Genomic DNA, 12,576 nt, shown 5'->3' with positions numbered 1-12,576 from the left:
GTAAACTCAGAGAGCTGGTAGGTAAGATCCCATGGGAGGAAAAACTGAGGGGAAAAACAACTGAGGAGAGTTGGCAGTTTTTCAAAGAGACATTATTAAGGGCCCAAAAACAAGCTATTCCCCTATGTAGGAAAGATAGTAAATATGGGCAAAGACCACCTTGGCTTAACAAGGAGATCCTGCATGATCTCAAACTAAAAAAGGAATCCTATAAAAATGGAAACTAGGACAAATTACAAAGAATGAACATAGGCAAATAACACAGAAATGCAGGAGTAAAATTAGAAAGGCTCAGGCACAAAATGAGCTCCAACTAGCTACAGGCATAAAGGGTAACAAGAAGGCCTTTTACACATATATTAGAAACAAGAGGAAGACCAAGGACAGGGTAGGGCCATTGCTCAGTGAGGAGGGAGAAACAGTAACAGGGAACTTGGAAATGGCAGAGATGCTTAATGACTTCTTTGTTTCGGTCTTCACAGAGAAGTCTGAAGGAATGCCTGACATAGTGAATGCTGGTGGAAAAGGGGTAGAGTTAGTTTTTGAAATAAAAAAAGAACAAGTTAAAAACCATTTGGAAAAATTAGATGTCTGCAAGTCACCAGGGCCTCATGAAATGCATCCTAGAATCCTCAAGGAGCTGATAGAAGAGGTAGCTGAGCCGTTAGCTCTCATTTTTGGAAAGTCATGGGAGACAGGAGAGATTCCAGAAGACTGGAAGAGGGCAAACATAGTGCCCATCTACAAAACGGGGAATAAGAACAACCCAGGAAATTACAGGCCAGTCAGCTTAACTTCTGTGCCAGGAAAGGTAATGGAGCAGGTAGTTAAGGAAGTCATCTGCAAGCACTTGGAAGGTAGTAAAGTGATAGGGAACAGCCAGCATGGTTTTGTAAAAAACAAATCATGTCAAACCAACCTGATAGCTTTTTTTGACACGATAACGAGACTCGCAGATAAGGGAGAAGCAGTGGATGTGGTATACGTAGACTTTAGTAAAGCATTTGATACGGTCTCGCATAATATTCTTATCGACAAACTAGGCAAGTCCAACTTAAATGGGGCTGCAATAAGGTGGGTGCATAACTGGCTGGCTAATCGTACCCAGAGAGTAGTTGTTAATGGTGCTCAATCCTGCTGGAAAAGCATAACAAGTGGGGTTCCGCAGGGGTCTGTTTTGGGACCAGTTCTGTTCAATATCTTCATTAATGATTTGGATATTGGTATAGAAAGTATGCTCATTAAGTTTGCAGATGATACCAAGCTGAGAGGGGTTGCAACTACCTTGGAGGATAGGGTCATAATTCAGAATGATCTAGATAAATTGGAGAAATGGTCTGAAGTAAACAGGATGAAGTTTAATAAAGATAAATGTAAGGTGCTGCACTTAGGAAGGAATAATCTGTGTCACACATACAAAATGGGAAAAGACTGTCTAGGAAGGAGTACAGCAGAAAGGGATCTAAGGGTTCTAGTAGATCACAAGTTAAATATGAGTCAACAGTGTGATGCTGTTGCATCCCAGAATCATGTTTGCTTTTTTTGCATGAGCAGGTGTGTTGTGAACAAGACACGAGAAATCATTCTACCGCTCTACTCTGCGCTGGTTAGGCCTCAGCTGGAATATTGTGTCCAGTTCTGGGCACCCCAATTCAAGAAAGATGTGGAGAAATTAGAGAAGGTCCAGAGAAGAGCAACTAGAATGATAAAAGGTCTGGAGAACATGACTTATGAAGAAAGGCTGAAAGAATTGGGCTTGTTTAGCTTGGAAAAAAGAAGATTGAGGGTGGACACGATAGCGGTTTTCAGATATCTTAAAGGGTGTCATAAGGAGGAGGGAGAAAACTTGTTCTTCTTGGCCTCTGAGGAGAGAACAAGAGGCAATGGACTTAAGGTGCAGCAAGGGAAGTTTAGGTTGGACATTAGGAAAAAGTTCCTAACTGTCAGGGTGGTCAAGTACTGGAATAAGTTGCCAAGGGAGGTTGTGGAATCTCCCTCGCTGGAGATAGTTAAGAACAGATTAGATAGAGGTCCATCAGGGATGGTGTAGATAGTGGTCGGTCCTGCCGTCGGGGCAGGGGACTGGACTCGATGGCCTCTCGAGGCCCCTTCCGGTCCTAGTGTTCTATGATTCTATGATTCAGACCATAGCCATACCAGAACAGACTCAATATTTAAGGCATAGAGAACCAAAAACAGTAATCAATGTTGACAAATCAGAAAAAAATTATCAAAGTGAGCAAATCAGAGAGCAGAGGAGTGGGGGGGAGGGGAGAAGTCAAGAATTATATTAAGCCAAGTATGCCAAAGAGCCCCTATAATGTCCCAGAAAATTAGCATCTTGGTTCAAACCACGTGTTAATGTGTCGAATTTGAAGATGAAAGAGAGTTCAGCAGTTTCTTTTTCTAAAGCAGACTGAAAATTCTTCTTCAATAAGATGCAAGCTCTTAAGTCATTAACAGAATGGCCCACTCCTTTAAAATGTAGACTAACTGGTTTGTGGATCAGGAATGTTTTGATGTTTGTTTTGCGCCCATTAACTCTTTGTCTGAGAGAGTTTGAAGTCTGTCCAATATACACAGCATCTGGGCATTGTTGGCACATGATGGCATATATAATGTTAGTTGAGGAACATGAAAATGTGCCTGTGATTCTGTGAATCACCTGGTTAGGTCCAGTGATGATATCACCAGAGTAGACATGTGGACGAACCTGGCAGCGTATATAGACGAGCACGGCTCCCTCTCTGTTACTTACAGTTCTTTTGTGATGATTCATGTCAGCTGCAGACCAAAATATATGAAGTAGCTGTCTGTTTTCCTGTGCCAGTTCAGTGTAAATTATGTGATACTAGCCCCAGACAGCCAAATATTTGGAATTTGAGTCTGCTCCTAATCTACTAATGTACACTGCTGAAGAATCTACTCAGGATATTGCAAAGATATACACCAGAGAATTGACATAGTGTAGACTACTATGCAGTTGCCTACCTGCTACCTGATCTATGGTTAAAATTTAGATTGATGTAGTTATTCAAGCTTGTGAAAAAAATTGCGCTCTGGAGTACTATAGTTAAGCTAACCTAACCCCTGGGGTAGACATGGTGCAGTTAAGGGAAGAATTCTTCTGTTGACAATTGCTCAGGGACGTGAGTTACCTGATCAAGTCCTTTCCATTGTTGCAGACAGCATCTACACTGTGAATTAGAGCAGCATTGCTGCAACACAGAATTGTAGACACACCGTTACACTGAATAAGATAAAAAAAGATGTCCTAAAAACCTAGTGACTGTGCATCTATGAATACTGCCTTGAGTATGCACAAATTACATGGTATGACGAGTATGTTTTCACTGAATGTAAAATCAAATGTAGTGCTTTCAATGAGTTATTGGAGGTACTTTTCTGGAGGTAGAATTAAAAGTTTAGTGAAAATATTTTACACATAAACATTTATTAGTAGTCTGACCGCTTGCACATTGTAAGCCACAGAACCTCACCCATGTTTGGTGTAAATATTTTACAAGGCCTTTGTGTGTGGGTAGTGTAAACATTTTACATTTTACACAAAAGTAAATAGTTTTGTATGTGTAACACATTATCTTGTGTTCCAAAAACTGCAATTGTTAAGAGCACATCAAGATTGGATGGTTTGTTTCAATCAGTTTATCTATATTTACATAGCACCAGTCTTTGTAGTATCTATCCTATTGTATTCTGGTTCTTGTACCACACCCATCACTGTTGTATCTAGGGGTAAATACTGATTTACCAGCCTTATAGATAATTACATTGAGACAGCCTACGGTGATATAAACAAGGTCGATTTTCTCTTCAACTCTATCCCTTTGTAACATTCTGGCAAATTCCTGCAAATGTTCTCACCTGAATGCCAGCTGCCTAGTTTCCCTTGAAGGGGTTGACCCAGGCTGCGTCTGCACTAGCAAGTTCTTTCAAAAGATTTTTCAAAAGAAGGGAACTCTTTTGAAAGATCCCATGGAGCATGTACACACAAAAAGCATTATTTCAAAAGTAAATTGAAAGAATGTGGTGCTCCTTTTGAAATCGCTCTTCCTTTCCCATTTCAGGAACAGTGCCCCCTTTTGAAAGCTTCTTTCAAAACAAAATGTGTAGATGCAGGCCCTTTTTGCGAAAAATCAGTCCTCATGGGGTCTGATTTTTCAGTCCCTGGCTCATTCTTTTGAAAGAGCGGGGGCTGTGTGTACGCTCACTTTTGAAAGAGCAGATCACTCTTTTCCTCTGCTTTTTTGGCTACGTCTACACTTACAAAAAACATTGAAATGGCCGTGCTAATGGCCAAATTGAAGAATACTAATGAGGCACTGAAATGAATATTCAGCACCTCATTAGCATGCCTCCAGCCATGGCACTTCGAAAGTGCCATGGTTCACTCACCTGCGGCTTGTCTACATGGGGCTCCTGTTCGAAAGGACCCAGCAAACATAGAAATCCCCTTATTCCTATCAGCTGAGAGGAATAAGGAGATTTCGATGTTTGCAGGGTACTTTCGAAAAGGAGCCCTGTGTAAACGATCCACAGGCGAGCAAACCATGGCACTTTGCGGCTGGCAGCAAGCATGGCAGCACCTGATTAGTATTCTTCGATTTGGCCACTAGCATGGTCATTTTGAAGTTTTTTGTAAGTGTGGACACCGCCTTTGTGTGTGGGTGGATACACTCTTTCGAAAGAAGTTCTTTCCGAAGAGATCTTCTGGAAGAGCTTCTTTCGAAAGATCTTTGGAGTGGAGACATAGTCCCAGTGTTTGGGACACAGCTGGTAGTGTAACCATCTCTTGTACCCACCTCCTCTGCAGCCTTTGCTGCGCAGAGCATATTGGTAACAGTGAAAGGTCTGTTGAAGGTAGGCAGAACAGAGAGGTGCCCTGAGTGTATTGTGCTATGGCTACGTTCATTTGACAGAAGAATGACTGTCAACTGGCAAAGATAAGAGGATCCCCAGGGTCTGCCCTGTCGCAAGCCACTGCCTCTTCTAAATAGCCAACAATTCTAATAGTTAGGGACAAAATTTTATAATTGCCACTTGGCAAAGAATTCTTTCCTGCACAGGGCTCGCTCTTACTCCTTGTGAGGTTCCCTTTGTACTCCCAGAGAAGTTCCCTTTGACTTCTGTGGAGCAGAACTGGGCCATAGGCTCTTTTATATCAGTCTGAAATACGCTCATATACTTTAAGGCCAGAGGGGACCACATAAACATTTCCTAATACTCTGACCTCTTGCACATTGTAAGTCACAGAACCTCACCCATTAATGTTCCCTCTAATCTTTTCCATCGATGTACAGAATAAATTTTTTGTCTCTTGAGGGACATGTGAATATGACTTTGCACTACCAGGAAAAACAAAAAACATGCATCAGCAGGGCAGCATTTAAATTTTTCCTGAGTGGCTGCACAAACACCCAGGTTACAGGGAACTCCATTGCCCACTCATTCCTGACCCTGAGACCTATAACCTCTGGCTTATTTTGAAAGTCTTCAATCATGATTTAAAGACTTCAGGTGTATAGCTACTGCTACTACTACAATTTACACAGGTGCTGGAACAGTTTTTATGGTGGGACTGCTGTAAGCCACTGAACCAAAGTATAAGCCCTGCGTAATGGAGTCCACGTCAAGCCAGGACGTACAACAGCTCACCCCACATCTATGACTGTTTATTCATCATATTGCAGTGTTGGTTGATGGCTACAAGAGTGAGGCAATGTAAAGGGCACCCATGGTTACAGGGCAGAGATGATGCAGCTACTCATTAGTCTGGCTTATACCCTTGTATGTCACACATTGCTACCTATAATCTTGCAGTTAACTAATTGTACAGATTCACTTGGATGTTACAGAGCTGTAACCCTTCTGTTAACGCCAGATGCCTGCCAGAAGGGCCGGGTTCAACTCTTGTGGGGTTTTCCTATCAAGGATACAACCAACCGGCTCGAGCCCCCACCCAGTGGCCTGGGACAAGTTCACCCACGTGCTGGGTGCCTGTAAGGCTGTTCTCCCCCCCACTCGCAAGCACAGAGTCTGAGATAGAAATGGCTTGTTTAATGACCGTAACCTACCCCAAGGTTACAGCAACAGATGCAGTATATCTCAGCACAGAAGAGACAAAACCCCTTTTACCCAGATACCATCCCCATATGCAGTAGAAGCCAGTCTCTTGCTGGGGCTCTTGGCCCTTTTCCACACACAGTTACAGGGTGTACCCTCTGCGGTGCAGTCCCAAACTCAAAACCCACAGATACATCACCAGGGCAATACTAGCTGTCCACTTGTCTGTAGCCTCCCCTTGCTGCCACCAGCCGTCTGCCAGTCACCATTGTCCGCCGCCGCTCCTACCAGCCGCCGTCATCTACCACCACCGCCATTCCTACCAGCCACCACTCCTACTGTTGTCCAGCAGTCCTAACCCAACTATTAGGACAGCAGTCCTAACCCAGTGATTTCAGCTCTGTGTGGCCTCAGCTGCCACTCTGTGATTTCAGCTCTTGGTATCTCTAGTGTGGGGTTTCCCAAACACCCTAGTATCCAGCTCTATCTTTTAACAGGTGGGGAGAGTTAGTCAAGCCAGGCTTATAGTTATATGGTCAAGGCATAGGCAGGGCCAAGGCACTCAGCAAGCTGGCTCAACCAGTACCCCTCCCCTGCTCTCTCACAATGCTTTAAACCAGGGAGCCCTGTGTAATCAATGTCTTACACAGCTAAGGCGACTGCCCTGTCCCCCACAACAACCCAGAGCATTGGTGAGATCTCACAACTCCCGCATTAAATGTCAGCTTAAATTGTGATTTTATAACTACGTATTTATAATAGACCAAATCTCATGGCTTACTTGCTCCCCATTAGGCTTTGCCTGAAAAGGTATCACACATGCACACCTTTTGCATTCTCATGCAGATGACCTCTGGGAGGCTCATTCCTCCCAGCCTTCAGCAGCACTGCATTCCTTCTGCCACATTCCCTACAGATCTATTACTATTATTATGCCATGACATGCAATATTAAACAATCTGAGCAGGTTAGATAGATACCTATTGAGGTATCTAGATGGTGCTTGGTCCTGCTGAGAGGGCAGGGAGCTGGGGGAGGGACCTGGGCAGGCAGTGCAGCTTCTCCCCATCTGGGGGGCTGGAGCACTTATGCAAGTTAAGCGCAAATCGAAATCGCACATACGGGGGATTACTTTATCTTTCAGTGATTACTAAACCAGCTTTGCTCAATTGACAAAAAGAAGAGTTTTCTCTTTGCATATCCTATAAAGGCAGCTTGAGATATGATGATGAAGGTGAGCTCTTTTTGCACCTCAAAATGTAGTGAATAATTCTACTGATGCTGTTATGAGGCTGTACAAATACAGCTCACTCAGCTGTGTTTTCTGATGGCATACATTGTCTGGAATGTGTGCAGATATAATTTGCTAACACATGGAGAACTTATGTGTAGAGTTAGAATGTGCCATTTTTTTCTGTAATTGGTTTTCTGAGCGTACTGCATTTAAAAGGGAATCACCATTGGGTAAAAACTATATGATGGCTTGAAAACATAAGCCTTCCTTTGGAAATAATTAAATATAGTTTATATTGTATACACACAAGAAGATAATAAGTACTGGGGACACCTTGCCTGAGAAATAACTGGCAGAAATTAGGTAATGGGAATCCAACAGCAAACTGGATCCTCTTCCTTATTTCTAAATGATTTGTTCAGAAGGTATCAAATGAACAAGATATGGACTAACTTTCAGAAATCGGTTTAAGGAATTTTACAATGCATGCTGTAAATGTAATATTGACTTCAGTGGAGTTATGCTGGAAGAAGCTGCCTCGGCGGCTGGTGAAAGTGTTACTCCAGGAGAGCTACAGAATTTTCATGTTAGGTGAAGAGCTTTCGTGGGACAGCTGAAAAGGAATTTTCACAGCCCTTTGGAGAGAGAGGCTGCTGAACTCTCTTTTTATTCTAATTCGACACATTAACATGGTTTGAACCCAGATGACAATTTTCTAGCTCATTATAGGGGCTCTTTTACATACTTTGCTTTATCTAATTATTGACTCCCCCCACCCACGGCTCCTTCTGTCCTTCTGCTCTGTGATTTGCTTACCTTGCTAATAAGTTTTCTAATTTGTCAACCTTGATTACTATTTTTGGTTCTCTGTGCCTTAAATATTGAGTCTGTTCTGGTGTGGCTATGATCTGAAGAAGTGGGTCTGTCCCACAAAAGCTCATCACCTAATAAATTATTTTGTTAGTTCTTATAGTGCTCCTGGATTGCTTTTGGTTTTCATAGTATATATACTAGCACGGCTATCTCTCTGTTAATTTTCATGTTAGTTGGCATATGCTGAAGCACAGCTGTGCTGCTGCTATTCCGTTCAGAATTTTATGTATCTCAATTTTCTGCTTGATCTCCTCTATTTTTCACTTTTGAATAAAAGTCTAGTTTTTCTGGACTTGCTGCATAATTAAGCTTCCTAAGCCCATGAGCCACCTTGTTAACCTTCACTATGATTTCTCTGTAATCCTGAGATACATCTTTTTTATATGACTAAAAATTGACAGGTTATTCCAAACTTGCATTTACCCAATGTCTGTTTACTTTATATCTACTGTTCATTTCATGTTCACTACCTCCATGCATAGACTCCTAAATTGTAAGTGCACAGTTGAATGTTCACCCCAACATCATTTATCTATATTCTTTTCCTATTTTTGTCCCTAATCTCATTGTTTCTTGTTGCTCTTCATACATTAAATTGTATATGCCTCATGCCAGTAACTGCTAGTGACCCACAGGAGCTTTCTAAATTTGGTGGCTGCCTGTCTTTCCTCTGTCAATGGATCCCCAAATATAGTATCATCTGCAAATGGTATCACCTGAATTCCAAGTTTTATGTGACTAGAACAAAATTAGCCTTAGTGTACTGATCCTTTCTGTACTCCACATATTTTTTTCATAATTTTTGTGGTTGCCACTTTGGGTTTTTTTTTATGTTCATTAGAGTTCTTTACCTATCCAAATCCATACTGCTAATGCCTTTATTGTTCATAGCAAGAGCACTATTATAATTAAACCATTTTTCCTTTAAAATATTTATTCAATGACCTCTAGATGGCACTGTAATGATTGGTGAAAAGAGTCATTTTAATTGAACTACACTTCTTACTGAGTTTAAATACACACACAGACATATAAAATATACTTTTATCTTCACTATGGTACAGGAAGTTATATTTATATTTATTTTCAGCATTGCAAACAAATATGATTAAAACAGTGGTAACAAAATATTACTTATCTTAACAAAACTCCAGAGAAGTTAGGGAATAGGAGCAGATAGTAAGGCAGTTTTCCAAGGGACCTCTAGCAAGCGTGTGAGAGCCAGGTACCCATGCTTAACATTCTTTGAAGGTAAGTCACTTAACCCAGTCCTCCCAGAAACACTGCAGGAGTAAAAAGCATGTAGACAGAGCTAAAGTGTAGTGGGGGCAATCCAGTTTATTGCACTAAATGCAACATGGACTTGCTAAGTGCATTCAGCAGAAGATGCTCTTGGCTAGCGTCCTGCACAGATACCAATGTCTACCCAAGGATGTGGACAGGTATTGGGATCCTCAGAGCTTTCCTCCCAAGAGCCACTGTGGCCAACAGAGAGGAGAATGGTCCTGTTGCATCCAGGAGCCAGTGTCCCATGCCAACAGCTCCTCCCAGCAGTGCAGATGTACTGCACCTTGCCCTGGCATCTCCTATCCATGGTCAGACAGCCCCGCTGGCAGTGGGACTGGGGACAATGCAGCTGCGATGCCAGGAGGAGCTGCTGGCATGGGGTGCTGGCTCCCTGACGTAACAGGACCACACTTGTCTCTGTTGACTGCACTGGCTCTTGTGAATAGAGCTCTCTGGATCTGCAGATTCTCATGACTATCCTCAGAGATCCATATGCACAGGTAGACATTTTTTGTCCACATAGGGCTCTATTCATGGCCCTCAGAGACCAAGTATGAGCTCTGGAGACCAGAGTGGCTGAACTGGAGGAGCTACAGTAGACAGAAGAATATAGATCAAGTTTTCTGCGGTGCGGTAGAGTGGTCCCATCCCAGTCTGAGAGCCTCTGCACTCTTGAGGATGAAAGTCTCAGGGTAGGAGAACATCAGACTGGAGCATTAGAAAACAATGCCATAGTTGTGAACCTTCTGTGTGATGTCAAGTTATCCCCTTGTGAGAGAATACCTCTTTTTGGGATGGGAAGCCCAGTTACTAGGAAGAAACAGGTAGTAGTAATGGGTGATTGGATCATTAGAAATACAGATCGCTGGGATTGTGATGAATAGGAGAACCACATGGTGAATTGTCTGCTGTGTCTGGGTGCCAAGGATGTGGATCCTCAAGAACCCTGAAACAAGTAGGTGACTGTTTACTAATGCCTTCTGCCTTCTCTACTTAACCTCAGTGTCCTAAGCAGAGCAATGTGAACACTTTCCTACTGATGGCACATTATCCTGTTAGATGGATTAAACCTCAGTTAATATGCTCCTATCAGAAGCAGACTGCTTTTTTAAGGTAAGGGCTTCTGTGTCTCAGTGGAATATCAGACTGGACTGGCCTAAGACACTAGACACTTCCGGAGACAGAGCAGAACAGAATGCTTAGCATGAAGCCAAGCTAAGAGAGCGGGCCATCCCTCATATACACTGGCAGCTACCAGACAGATTCCCACATGTCAAGATCACTGCCTTCCCACCTTTTCTCCAGTTTTGCAACAATTTTGCAAAAGGATGGCTAAAACAGGGAGAAGAGGGGGTTTTCGATATGAAGAATAGGCTGTTTCTTTTCCCAGTTCAAGACGGGGACTATAAACATTAATGGAGGTGAATTGTGCTGTCCCCCAGCAGCCTGTGTTGAGACTAGTACTATTTCAGAATATTCATAAATGATCTGAAAAAGTGGGTAAACAACAAGGCGGGAAAATCTGCAGATGACACAAAACTATTCAATATAGCAAAGTCCAAAGCACACTGCGAAGAACTATAAAAGGATCTCACAAAACTGGACGTCTGGGTAACAAATTCAGTATTGATGCAAAGCTATGCACTTTCAAAAACATAACCCCAGTGATATATATTAAAAAAATGAGAAGATCTACATTACCTGTTACCACTGAAACAAGATCTTAGAGTCATTGAGGATAGTTCTCTGAACACAAACTCAACGTGCAGTGGCAATCAAAAAAGCAAACAATGTTAGGAGCTACTAGGAAAGGGATAGATGATAGGGCAGTAAATATTTTCTTCTGTATATCCATGATACACTCACACCTCAAGTACTGAGTGCTGTTCTGATTCCCTGTCTCAAAAATGGTATGTTAGAATTGGAAAAGGTACTAGGAAGAACAACAAAAATGATTGGGGTAGGAACATATGAGGTATAATTAAAAAGACTGGAACTTTTGAGCTTGGAAAAGAGACAACTAAGGTGGGATATGACAAAGAGCTATAAATTCATGACTGATATGGAGAAAGTGAACAAGGAGCAAGGAGGAGTTGTCTACCCATTCACAGAGAACAACAGTCGTTTACCCAATACAATTAACAGGCAGAGGGTTTAAAACAAGAGGAAGTACTTCACACAATGAACAGCCAACATATGGAACTCGTTGCCAGGATTGTGGTGAAGGTGGGAATTATAAATGGGTTCTAAAAAGGACAAATAAATTTGTGGAAGATAGCTATTACCCATTGACAGACCTAAGATAATCAGAGATAAAATCCCATTATCAGGGTATCCTAAGCCTGTACAGAGCAAAAGCAGGGAGAGGATGACAGGCACTGGATCACTCAGTAATTGCCTCATTCTGGTCATTCTGTCAGAACCATCTTCTCATTAACATACAGCTATGGTCCTCCACTGCCCGGTTAACATTGTGTTTACTTGAACTGAATTTTTTTTTCTGCAGATGCAATGAACTTGGGAGGGATCAACAATGGATATGATAGTGTATTTAAGTAGCACTGCTCAGGTTACAGTTCTCGAGTACAATTACCTGCCTCTTTTTATAACATACTTTATCTTACTTGCAAATGCACTGCAGGGCGTCCAGGTGCCGCGTTCCATCTTTTTTTAAAAACATCCTCACCTTACCATCACTAGGATAACAGTGTGGTGAGAAAATTTGTCTGTCAGGCTCACCGCATGTCATGTGAACTTTTGTGGTGACTATGTGGGCTCAGCTGCCAGTGTTCACTGACAACCCAGCTCAGGCCTATTCATCTTCTTTATTACAGGGGTCCATGAACTTTCTCACAGAATAAATCACATCTTAATTAAGACATTGTTTTGTGCTCTGCCTCGCCCACTATTTTCAATCACAGACTACCCCTTTATAGGACAACAATTGTTTATGAGATATACTAGGACTGTATGGTAATGTTTTTAACTGTGGGTCAATGGATTTAAATTGTGTTTTTATCAAAATAGGCATATTATAATTTTGTGCTACGTCTACACTGGGATGGTACATCGAAATAGCTTGCTGTTGCCCCAGAAGT

The sequence above is a fragment of the Carettochelys insculpta genome, chromosome 4 (genome assembly GCF_033958435.1).
Source record: "Carettochelys insculpta isolate YL-2023 chromosome 4, ASM3395843v1, whole genome shotgun sequence".
Taxonomy (NCBI): domain Eukaryota; kingdom Metazoa; phylum Chordata; order Testudines; family Carettochelyidae; genus Carettochelys; species Carettochelys insculpta.
This window is presented reverse-complemented; position numbering follows the sequence as displayed.